This window comes from Macrobrachium nipponense, chromosome 32 (assembly GCF_015104395.2).
Source record: "Macrobrachium nipponense isolate FS-2020 chromosome 32, ASM1510439v2, whole genome shotgun sequence".
Taxonomy (NCBI): domain Eukaryota; kingdom Metazoa; phylum Arthropoda; class Malacostraca; order Decapoda; family Palaemonidae; genus Macrobrachium; species Macrobrachium nipponense.
In genome coordinates, this window is record NC_061094.1 from 61,521,152 (window position 1) to 61,534,776 (window position 13,625).

The 13,625-nt window shown below is 36.1% G+C and overlaps 1 long non-coding RNA gene across 1 annotated transcript in view; it reads right to left on the minus strand.

Moving 5' to 3' along the window:
- Positions 1–222: 222 nt before the first annotated feature.
- LOC135207553 (uncharacterized) overlaps positions 223–13,625 on the minus strand; it is a 209,337-nt gene continuing 195,934 nt past the window's right edge. Inside the window, exons 2-3 of the long non-coding RNA XR_010312991.1 lie at positions 7,533–7,800; positions 223–314 (exon numbers count right to left, since the gene is read on the minus strand). This is a non-coding gene — a long non-coding RNA (uncharacterized LOC135207553). The remainder of the gene's footprint in view (positions 315–7,532; positions 7,801–13,625) is intronic.

The window sequence follows — 13,625 nt, forward strand, 5'->3', positions numbered from 1 at the left end:
ACGTATACAATTTATCAACAAATACATAAAAATTTTATTTTCTCACATTCCTCACTATAAAAAAAAACGTTTAATATGACCCGACCTACACCAAAAATCAAGTAAATGCCCCACACGACCATTTAGCAAATTTAGCAAAACAAAATCACTTTTTTACTTCAACTTTCAATGAATTAAAAAAAATCCAGCTTTAAACAAGATATACTCGCACGGTACCTGTGTTTGATCATCGGTGCTCGAAGTTGCCGTGTTTTATCCACGATGAAGGAAACATTAATGATGATGGTAGCCACGAGCACAAGCATTAACGCACACTGGAAGGGAAGATGTTAATTATAGCTTGTGACTGACCTGCTATCTGAATAGTCAAAGATTCGAAGGTATGTTATTCCAACGAGTTAGTGTGCTTAAATAAATAGGTGAGATATGCTAAGATATTTTCGTGTTTCTTCTACCTTCTTCTCTTATGATTTGGAGTATTACCTAATCCTGCTTTTATTTTCCTAACTTTAATTTGTTCTTAGGACTTTCTAAGTATGATTTTTAATGTTTATTTGTTTTCAAAATCTACTATAAACCTCAATTTCTATCAAACTATTTCAAGAAACTCCACCATAAAATCCTTCACTTCCATATTTGATCTCACTGTCTGCCTTGTAATTTTCTGCGCTGCTCTCAACAGACCTTTTCTACAGATACTATTTTGGTCCCTATTCCCAGTGAGCTAAATGACATAGTCCCAGCATCTAAACGCTCAACACGAACGAGAAATACCCCAACCTCAAAATTATTTGTTTTAGAAACCTGTTAAGTGTCAACGAAGCACCAATAACTTAGCTCTCTGTGGTGTAAGGTGTCCCACTGGATCTCCTCTACAGATACTATTTTGTCACTATCAGGTTAGCTGAACAACAGAGTTTCCAGTCTCAAAATAGTTGTTGCTGCAGAACCTTACCGAGTTTCAAAAACACTAATAATTTAGCGCTGTGCTGTAAGGTTTCCCCAATAATCTTATCTACAGATACTATTTTGGCCACTATTCCAAAGAGCTGAACGATGACGTCCCAGCTTCTAAACTCTCAACACGAATGGGACATGCCCCAACCTGAAATAAGTTGTTGCATAATCCAGTCAAGTGTCACTGCTCTTTGTGCTATAGGTGCGTCCAACTGGATCTCCTCTACAGATACTATTTTGGTCACTATTCCAGAGAGCTGACCGATGACGTCCCAGCCTCTAAACACGAACGGGACATGCCCCAACCCCCAAATAAGTTGCTGCAGAATCTGGCATAGTGTCAACAGAGACCTCAGATTTCTCTATCGGAGAGAGAGGCTCATTCAATAATCTAGGGGAAATCTCAAATACAAGAACAGGTGAGAACCTGGAAGGGGAGGAGGTAAATGTAGAAATTGGATGAATAAGAGAGAACTTGGGGAGGTCAGTTTGCAGGAGAAGGATAAGAGAAAGAAAAGGAAGATCTTATAAAACATTTATTGATAGGCAGATCAGGGACGTATAACAGGTAAGGAATAACATTTGCAATTAAATTATATACTGATAGGGGGCTCGGTAGTCCTTAACCACTGTAAAATAAGATAGGGGAAGGAAAGAAATATAATATACATCGAGTTTGCTCTGTTTGTAGGAAAAGCTTGCTATAGCGCTCAGAATTCCCCCCAAAATAGAATTTGGGCCCCCCCCCCCCAAAGTTCAGTAAAAAAAATAGAAATCCGCAAAAAATAGAATCCTACAAAACTTAGAATTCTGAAAGAAAAAAAAAGCAGAATTCCACAAAATATAGAATTCCGCATAAAAAAAAAAAAAAAAAAAAAAAAAAAAAAAAAATCCGCAAACCTTAGAATTATAGAAAAAAAACAGAATTCCACAAAAACAAAATTCCCCCCCAACAAACCGAAATCCGCAAAAAAAAAAAAAAAAAAAAAAAAAAAAAAATCCCGCAAAAACCCCTAAAATATAGATTTCCGCAAAAAAAAAAAAAAAAAAAAAAAAAAAAAAAAAAAAAAAAAAAAAAAAAAAAAAAAAAACAACGAAAATACAATTCAGCAAAAAAGCCAAAAAATAAAAAAATTATTTGCCACTATCTTAATCCTAGACTAACGCCTCCACCTCCCTTTCACCTCGCCCTAATGAAAGAACTGGTGGGGGGAGGTCCTCCTCTCGATCTTTTTCTTAACGTTTCAATTGATTTTCTTTATTATCTGCCTTTCTGCTTCTCCACCAGACACTCATAGTCTTACTAGAACCTTTTGTCAGAACCTATTTATTCTACATCTGACTTGACTTAACACCGCAAAAAGGGATTAATCATGGATTTACGTAGCTAGTAGCCCAGTTTGAAGACTATATATAAATGACACACTTTTTTTTTTTTTCCTTGTCTGAGCAGCATTATAGTTCTTCAATTGATTCTTTTAAAGGTTAAAGGATTTAAGTAGCTAGTAGCCCAATTTGGAAGACTATATATAAATTACCTACTTTTCCTTGTCTGAGAAGCATTATAGTTCTTCAATTGATTTTTTTACCAGTTTAAAGGATTTAAACTAGCTAGTAGCCCCAATTTTGAAGGCTGTATATAAATCACATACTTTTCCTTGTCTGAGAAGAATTATAGTTCTTCAACTGATTTTTTTTACCGGTTAAAGGATTTAAGTAGCTAGTAGCCCAATTTGAAGACTATAATATTAAATGAAATACCTCTCTTTGTCAGAGAAAATTATAGTTCTTCAATTGAATTTTTTTACCAGTTAAAGGATTTAAGTAGCTAGTACCCAAATTTGGAGACTATTTATAAGAAATACTTGACTTTATCATAGAAGTATGGCAAATAAATTGGATTTATTTTTGGGAGTCTCAAAGGATTTCAGTGGCTAGTAGCCTAATTTGAAGACAATTATATAAGAAATACTTCTCTTTATCAGAGAAGTATTATAGTTCTTCAATTTATTTTTTGCACGTCAGTCAACCAAAACAAGACGACTTTATTATACACACTTATGAAAATATACACAAGACGACCTATAATACACTCTTATGATAATATACACAAGACGACCTATAATACACACTTATGATAATCTACAAGAGACGACCTTAAAATACACACTTATGATAATCTACACGAGGCGACCTTAAAATACACACTTATGATAATCTGCAAGAGACGACCTTAAAAATACACACTTAATGAGAATCTACACAAGGCGACCTATAATACGCACTTATGATAACTATACTATATGATCAAAATGGACTAAAACTTTAAGGGTTACATAATTAATTATTCACTGTAGCGCAAAAATGAGTAATGATTTTACCTCGAAAGGTTTCTGTTAATTAGAGTTTTATTCCGTAGGGCACTTTAAAAAAAAAAAATTAAAAGATATTTTACAGAACTGGAAAGTCCTTTGGTACATTTTCAGTGGAAATAGCCTACTGTAATGAAATTTTTGAGAGAAGATGATAAAATGGTGCCATAAGAACAAGGATGCATACGTACATTTTTCAGATGCTGTGGAGAGAGAGAGAGAGAGAGAGAGAGAGAGAGAGAGAGAGAGAGAGAGAGAGAATCCCACATCGATTCAAAGCCCTCTTTTGAAATGCAAGGAGGGTCAGGAATCTTGGCATTTGCATGCCAACCACACATGTCCCTGAAATGGTTATGGAGAGGTTTCTAATGGCAGAAGGTGGCGTCACATACCTACACACACCACCTCCTCTCCTCCTCTTCCTCCATCACGTACACGCGACCTCTCGAGGGACCTCCGTGGAGGAGGTATCGACGATAAGAAGAGGCGGTTCAGAAGGGGGAGACGACTCAGCAGAAGGCGTTGAAGGTCTTGTCAACATCAGAATGACTTTTTGTGTGGATTTATTTATTCATTTTTTGAGACACTAATCCGACTGCGATATAATTTTTCTGGTTCTTACTTCCTGGTCCTCTCTCTCTCTCTCTCTCTCCTCTCTCTCTCTCTCTCTCTCTCTCTCTGTACTGAATTCAGCTTATGCTTTATACTACTGAAGAGCTCATTTTACATTATATTCTTACTTTGCTTTAAATATATCACCAATCATATTTTTTCATTCTGAAGAATGTGTCCAACCCATACTTTTTACTTATATAACCAGAAAAAAGCCGTCTATCTTATCCTAAAGTCTGACTCTCGTCTCTCCCTCCCTCTCATCCCTCGTCTCTCCGTCCTCCCCCTCCGCCTTCTCAGTTCCCTTCTTCTCTCTCCTCACCGTCTCCCGTCTCTCTCCGATGATCTCATGACTTTTTGTACTTATATAACCCAGAGCCATCTTATCCTAGTCTGACTCTTCTCTCTCCCCTCCTTCTCTCCTCTCCTCCCTCTCCCTCTATCTCTCTTCTCCCTCCGCTTCTCTCTCGTGATCTCCCAAGACTACTATATAACCCAGGAACAAAGCCCATCTATCTAGTCTGACCCTCCTCTCTCCTCCCCCCTCCCTCTCCCCCTCTTTTTTCCCCCCCGTCCCCCGCCTCCCTCCTCCTCCTCCTCCCTCCCCCTCGTTCTCTCTCCCTCTCTCCTCTCTCCTTCTCTCCGTCGTAGCTTGTCAAATGTAACTACCATTATCAATCCTCCATAAACCTTAGTATTCTTAATGATCTCAGTATTAATATAAATGGTGCTTTATTTTATTTATGTATGATGTATTTCAAACTAAACTCTGGTGTTCTTCTTTACGTCGAACTTCAATAAAAACAGTTTCGAAAGCCTCAGAATTCCATAATGAAAAGATTAAATGTAAACTGAGTGGCTTACGATTAACAAACTTGAACTTGACACTTGACCTTCTCATAAACGCATGAAGAATATAATCTGGTTAAGTCTGGAAAGATGACTGATTTCACAACGACAATTTGGCGTCGCGGAAAGAAAATGAAATATGAGAATCTGAAGTAAAGAGAAAATAGATACGAAAGTTCATCTCTCTCTCTCTCTCTCTCTCCTCACTCATTCTAAAATTGTCTCTGTTAAATCACAAAGGTGGTTACAGACAAATATTACAAGCATGACTCAAGGGAAGTCCTCCTCTCTCTCTCTCTCTCTCTTCTCTCTCTCTCTCTCTCTCTCTCTCTCTCTCTCTCTCTCTGTTAAATCATATAGGTTTTACAAAATAAATATTGCAAGTCTGCCTCAAGGGAAGTGCTTTTTTTATTTCCTCTCTCGTCTCTCTCTCTCTCTCTCTCTCTCTCTCTCTCTCTCTCTCTCTCCTCTATAAGAGCATGTCTCAAGGGAAGTATTTCTCTCTCTCTCTCTCTCTCTCTCTCTCTCTAAGAGCATGTATCAATGGGAAGTTTTCTCTCTCTCTCTCTCGCTCTCTCTCTCTCTCTCTCTCTCTCATCTCTCTCCAGTGTTTGCACAGCCCCCAATCTAATGAAAAAACAAGCAAGGAAAACCAAACATACAAAAGCTTATAATAATTAAGAGAATACTAAATATCTACAAACTTCATTTACAGCACTGGACGGTTTCTGCATGTAAATGTAGACCATCAGAATACTCTCATTCTATTTTCGACCTTACGTCACGAATGTAATAAGCCCATTTTAGTGCGACCGTCTACCATGGCGATTATTTCCAGGGTGGGAGGGGGGGAAAGTGTCGCTGTTAAACTTATTTTTAATTTCCTCGCAATTAAAAAGTATTAGTCGTCGTATTAAAAATGCTCGATTTATTTGCGTCGAATCGTTTATGGAGCAAACGAACGTATTTTATTTAAGATAATATATTTTTCGCCTCGAGAAATTACATCAAACGAGGCTTACGAATGCTTGCAACGAAACGGAATATTCTCTCATTTCACAACGATAGGTTGGAAAGCTAAGCAATATTGTCGAATTTGAAAGATGGGCAACTTTTCATGTTGCAGAATTATATGTTAATTGATAAGTACTGTGGTTGAGAACTGTATTGGAACTATGGTAAAATTTCGTAAGACGATACAGGCACACACATACTATACGTATATATATATATTATATATATATATATATATAATATATATATATATATATATATATATACAATATATATATATATATATATATATATATATATAATATATATATATATATATATATATATAATATATATATATATATAATATATATATATATATATATATATATATATATATATATATATATATATATATATATAGAGAGAGAGAGAGAGAGAGAGAGAGAGAGAGAGAGAGAGAGAGAGAGTTTTTTTTTTAAAGTACTTACAAGAAAGGGATGTAATAAAATTGAAACAGGAACACATTTACTTTTGTGTGCATATATATATATATATATATATATATATATATATATATATATATATTATATATATATATATAGAGAGAGAGAGAGAGAGAGAGAGAGAGAGAGAGAGAGAGTTTTTTCCTTAAAATATTTACAAGACGGGGGGTAATCAGATTCAAAGAGGAACACATTTACTTTTGTATATATATATATATATATATATATATATATATTATATATATATAATATATCTATATATAGATATACATATCTTATGTATATATATATATATATATATATATATACATAAGATATATATATATATATATATATATATATATATATATTATATATATATAATATATTATATATTTAGGGCAGAATCCCAAATCCTTTTAGACCATACTTGGGCTCTACTCGAACTACTGTTGAAATAAAACTAAGAATGTTTAAGCGGCTTTATGTAGTCGATGGGTCCCGCCATTTGTAGATGGTACTCCATCCAGGAACTGACCTAAGATGGCGTTGCCTAACTTCGCTAAATAATCTGATGACAAAGAGTCCTATATTCAAAGTACAGGTCTGTGTATGTGTGGGTATTTCAAGCAGAAGTGTTTGAGTGTAGGTATGTGTATGCGTTTGATTTTGCGTATAGTAATTAGGTAAGTATAGGTAACTCATTACTACCCGAATGCAATTACTTCTTTAATTCAATTTAATTATTCAATCTATTTTTTTCTAAGAACTGGTCTCTTTTTTTCTTTATTTTCTGTTTTCTTATGTCTTTCAACTGAACTCCGCATACTTTGGAAACTTGTTCCTTATGAATAGTATTCCTCTTCCTAATAATAATAATAATAATAATAATAATAATAATAATAATAATAATAATAATAATAATAATAATAAGAAGAAGAAGAAGAAGTAAGAAGAAGAAGAAGAAGAAGAAGAAGAAGAAAAAACTGATGGTAATGCCTTTATTACTGCTATCATTATTATTCTAACTAACAAGTTAATTGTCATTAACTCACTCAAATTATCTGGGTGTTAATTACATTCAACTGAAAAAAAAGCCGGCTCACAAAATATAAGGCTTTTATTTGCAGTCACCTGAAGTACAAAAAGAAACTTTTCTTCTAGATACATTATTCGTAAAGATTCACGTCATACGTACGCATGCGCACACCAAAAAAACAAGAAAACTCATAAACCTAAAAAGAAGAGAAACGAAAACGCCTACCTGTAGAAATTTAGCCAGCCGGCGACCTCGCGGAATCATGGCCAGGTAGCGGTGCCTATGAGGCGAGGCTCCGGAGCCATCCGCCTCGAGGCGGGCAGAGAACCGCCTGGGGATAAAAGGAGGTGCTCGCGGATTCGGACGCCAGGAATCCATCTCCGCTCCGGTCGACTTTTTTTTTTATGTTGTCATCGCTTTTTTTCTTTTTCTCTCTTTCTCTGTCTCTCTGCTGCTACCAGGGTTTATCACTGCAGGCAGCAACAGTAGCCATCTGGAAATGAAGATAAGTCCGTTGAGAAAGTGTTTGCTGAAAGTGCTTGCTGAAAGTGTTTGTTGAAAGTGTTTGCTAAGTTAGTAGTAGCCGTGATGTCTTACACCCAATGACTTGTTTAATATGATGAAGATAAAGTACAACTAAAAACCGATCTTTAGTTGTTTAATTTGGCAAAATATCTACCTTTTCCTCCTTTTTTTTTTTCTCTCTCTCTCTCTCTCTCTCTCTCTCTCTCTCTCTCTCTCTCTCCTTCCCAATGATTCGTATTTAGACGATTAAGATGAGATTTTCTTTTTGCATTACCATCTATTTTCAACTGTCGGATTTGCTTTTGAGAGCCATTTTTCCATTCTGAAAAAGCAATCACAGAAAACATTTGGAAAATTGAACTTGACTGTTCTTGGTGCCTAAGTTCGGTCAGTTTTAATGTAAACAAGAATAAACATGAGCTCTTCTCTCTCTCTCTCTCTCTCTCTCTCTCTCTCTCTCACAAAAACACAACAAACAGGCACATCCAAAATGCAATCATATGTACTCGGCTCTCATGTCCAAATATTTCAGTAAAAGCTTTTACCTGTCATAATTTGCAGTTGATATACAGACGTAAAAACACATACCATATTCAATCATAGAAATGACACCACTCACAATATTGATATTAAAGCATATATAATGTATCGTGCTAATTACGGATGCAACGGGTATGGCAATTCACATATATTCACGTTTAAACTTAATAATAAATAATAATAATAATAATAATAATAATAATAATAATAATAATAATAATAATAAACAAGACAATAACTTGCACGCCAATAATTATACCTGTAATTAATAATCTATCAATTACATCCACCCGATAAAAGATAATAACCGAAGTCTCGTTCAAGCAAAGAACTTTGAGGAGAACTTCGAACAGCCGTCGATGAATGTTCGACTTTGAGTCGAAGATCGACGGAAACTCACAAGGAAGGAGAAATAATTCGCCCACTGTCGACGACCACTTGAGTCGGCGACTTCTGTTTGTCTGAAAGAGGAGGAGGAGGAGGAGGAGGAGGAGGAGGAGGAGGAGGAAGACTCAGGTTCCAAATGGTAGTGGGAGGTGGAGATTGAGGTAGGGGTAGGGGGGGAGGGCGGGGCTATTGAGGAAAGAAGTCGTTTAAGTCAAAGTTCCCGAATTCGCGCCGATCGTTTCACGCGTCATTATGCTAATTAGTTTCAAAAGGCCCCGGAATGAAATAAAATGGTTGGGGGGTTGGGGTGGGGGGGGGGAGGGGAGGAGCGGGGAGGGGATTCCAGACGTTAGAAATTAGGGTTTTTTCTCCACCAGCTTCTTCTTATTTTTTTTATTCTTCTTCTTCCAAAATGGAAATGGGAAGATTTGCATTACGTCTCATCCTTGATCGTCTCCTTCTCTACCTCCTGTTTACGTTCTTTCTTCTATTTTGTCTATTCCCCATTCTCCTCTTCTCGTTCTTCCTCCTCCTCCTCCTCTTCTTCTCACCGTGCCTTAGACAGAGGAGAGAAAAAGAATATCCCACTCCGCTAAATGTCTTTCATTTATTCACCAACATCGATAAACCTCGTCCAATTTCCCCCTCGGTGTTGCGAAGAGAGAGAGAGAGAGAGAGAGAGAGAGAGAGAGAGAGAGAGAGAGAACACCTGATAAACCTATAATACAGCTATCAATATATAATATATATATATATATATATATATATATATATATATATATATATATATATATATATATATATATATATATATATATATATATATATATATATATATATATATATATATATATATATATATATATATATATATATATAATATATACTGATACCTGTATTATACCTTTATCAGGCGTTTTCCCTGAATCTCTCTCTCTCTCTCTCTCTCTCTCATCCTTTAGCATTTTTCACGCTCGTTTCAATCATCCGTTTTAGCTTTAACTTCCACACTAACAGACGCACACATACCTACCCCTTCAATATCACCCCTTCGTATCATCACCCCCCTTCGGTACCATCACCCCTTCAATATCACTTTCCCTCTCTCCCGGATTCTGGTTCTTCCCCCTTCCGCGTAAGTCTTTATTCTCGCATTTTACTCTACCTCTCCTCTCATCGCCCCTCGATGAGGACGACGACGGTTCGGATGGGATGGGAGGAGGTGTGTGGGTGGAAATATGGAAAGGGAAAAATTGATATGCTCCTCTCTTTCTCTCTTCTTCTCTCTCATCTCTCTCTCTCTCTCTCTCTGCTCGCTCTCTCTCTCGCCTCTCTCTCCTCTTCTTCTTCTTCTTCTTCTTCTTCTTCTTCTTCTTCTTCGTTGCTATTAAGATTAATAATACTGGATCAGGCACGTGTATAGTCCTATTTTTCTTTCTTTCTTACTCTCTCTAGCTACGAGTTCCTTTGAAAACTGACATATATAATTATATATAATATATATATATATATATATATATATCTGAAGTTTTTCAAAGGAAACTATTTGCTGTTTTTCTCTCTATCTCTCTCTAGCTACGAGTTCCTTTGAAAACTGACATATATAATTATATATATATATATATAATATATATAATATATATCTGAAGTTTTCAAAGGAAAACTATTTGCTTTTCTCTCTATCTCTCTCTCGCTACGAGTCCTTTGAAAACTGACATATATATATATATATATATATATATATATTATATATATATATATATATATATATATATATATATCTGAAGTTTTCAAAGGAACTCGTTAGCGAGAGAGAGAGGAGAGAGAGAGAGAGAAACTTGATAGGAGCAATAAAGAGATATATATATATGATCTATATACATCCCCTGAAAAGGGCATTCTAACGAAAAGCCTTGAAATATCTTACGGTCCCTGTGAATTTTTTTTTTTTGCTTTAGAAACGCAAGACGAAAAAGAGAACAGACGAAACAACGAGAGATGAAACGGAAGAGGGAAGAAATATTGAAACCCTCGTCGCATTGCATTCACTCACTCACAGCTGGAAAGTGGTACAACATATATATGGCAAGACGATTATTTAGGAGAGGTAGAGTGTTTTAAAATGGGTAAATGGGTAAAAAGACAGATAAAGGGGGAGTGGGTTAGGGTGGATGAATACGACTATTCTATCCTTTCTCTCTCTCTCTCTCTCTCTCTCTCTCTCTCTCTCTCTCTCACTCCACTTCGCACCGAAGGGTAGAAAGAGGGAACTGACACGCTGATCAATTCAAGTAGCGAAAAAAAAAAATTGTGAAATCAATCGTAAAGATACCAGGTGCTCGATGTAATTGCATTAGCAAACCCTTACCACGGGTTTATATCGTAATGCGCGGTCATTCTGCAATTGTGAAGAAATAGCAAAGTTTGTGTGATCTGATATTCGGGCGAAGACGATGTTTACAGGAGCGTATTAGGAGGAATGATTGAGTGGGTGATGGATGGCGAAGTCATTCTTCACGGCAGACCCCTACTTCTGTCATCGCCTAAATATGGGCAAAGACGTGTGGCGGAACTGGCTGACTCGAGCCTTTCTGGTGATGAGAAGGTTGGGGAATATCTCTCTCTCTCTCTCTATGTATGATTCTGTTTATATTTCTCCTTCCGCTCTCTCTCTCTCTCTCTATCTCTCTGTCTGATTCTCTCTATCTCTTCCTTCCGTTCTCCCTCTCTCTCTATGATTCTGTTTCTATTTCTCCTTCCGCTCTTCGCTCTCTCTCTCTCCATCTCTCTCTCTCTCTCTCTCTCTCTGTCTGATTCTCTCTATCTCTTCCTTCCGTTCTCTCAATCTCTCTCTCTCTCTCTCTCCTCTCTCTCTCTCTCTATCTCTCTCTCTGTCTGTCTCGGTTGTTCCTTCCGCTTTCTCTCTATCTCTCTCTCTGTATTCCACCCACCCTCCCTCTGTTTGTATATCTTCTTTCCGCGTTTCTATATCTCTTCGTTTCTCTTTTGCCCTCTTTTTTATATCCCTCTACTGTCTGTCTGTCGGTCTTTTTCTCTCTTTGTCTGTCTGTCTGTCTCACAAACACACACTGAGAAAATAATGTTCCTCTATTTGGAAAAAAGTTCTCCTGAAAGATTGCTTCAGAAAACAGTCATAGATTTCAGCGTCTCTGCTTTCAGTTCCGCAATTAAAATGAAATTGCAACTGAAATCTCCTCCGCAATCTCATGCTTGCTTCCTCTGAAAAAAAAAAAGAAAAAAAAAATCTTCTTAAGTAAGAGAAACAATACTGATTCCGAAATTCTTTATCACGAGTATGAGAGACAATACTATTTCTAGACTTATCTCCATGAGGACGGGAGTATAAGAAAAGTACAGGACGATGTGGGTATTATATTGACACTTTTTCCTTTCATTTCTTCTAATCTTTCGAACACAGATTTATTTTTCGCGCAAGGATAAAGAGATAAAATTACAGATATTTCTACAGAATTCTCTGTAGACGTGGATATCAAACGGAAATTGTACAGTGAGATAATTAAGTCGCTGACCTAAACGACGATTAGACCAGACTGTCAAAAAAAGTAGCATATTTAGTAATTCAAGTTGGACACTTTCCGATGTTTCCTCGAAGTTTAACTCTAAATCCAGGTAGGTTGATGATTCAATCTTGAGCTTAAAAGGTTGTATTACCAGTGGCTTTAAGATATTTCATTTTAATAAGCGACTGATGCACAATATTCTTCTTAAAAGTCAAGGGTAATGATTGCCAGTTTTTGCGATCTATGAAAGTAGTTCAAGATGTAACTCAATTTACTTAAAACTACTTAACGCTCCCCTATAAAACAAAATTACTTTTTATCCCTTAATAAAAATATTGTGATTAATGTAAGCGAAGATGAGAAATCAATTTCGTTCAAAATGTTAAATGTCAACTTTTTTATTGTTTGATTTATTTCATTTTCAGTTACATCTGTTATAGCGAATGTGATTTTTCCTTAAAGTTAGGAAAAATACCATTTAACATGGTGAATTTTAAAACCTTAACTACTGAGACTGTATTGTATTTAATAAAAAAAAAATTAATGAGATTCACTAAATAAAAATAAGCTGAATTTTTTCAGATGATTGACCTTTGTTGGGGGGTTACCTATGATGATTTCGAAAATCACACAGAACCCCTTCGAATTCTTCACTTATTTCTACCAATGGTTTATCGTATGTAGAGTGTACACCAAGGAATAGTTTCACAAAATTTCAATCAAAATCCGTCCATTCGTACATGAGTTACGTTTTGTCTAAAATCGGACTCTATATTATTACAAAGATGGGCGCCTTAGACACAATATTGAGACAAACATTTGTAGGGCAGCAGCCAAGTTGAATTGGTTAATCATCAATGGTTGAGCTGCCGTTGGAGAGAGAGAGAGAGAGAGAGAGAGAGAGAGAGAGAGAGAGAGAGAGAGAGAGAGATCATTCTTTATACACATCAAACAGGCGTGCCATAACATGTCCTTGGGTTGTAGAGAGAGAGAGAGAGAGAGAGAGAGATCTTATGAATATTATGAAATCGAGCAGACTTTATCCCTTTGACTACCATATCTCAAAAAAACGTTCGGCTAAACGTTTCGTACGATTCCTCTCTCTTGAGGACATCCTACGAGAGAGAACGGCAATTCGGAAGATTTCTTGATACGCCCAGGTAGTTTTCAATCTTGGCGACAGATGGCGTTCGTGTTCAAAGTCGAAAAATATTTACTCAAAAATCTATTGACGTATTTTGCTGTTCTTTTAAATGGTGGAATTTAGTTTTTTTACTTATTAAGTTTTACCTGCAAGTCTTTACCAAGTGGGGACAATTTTAGC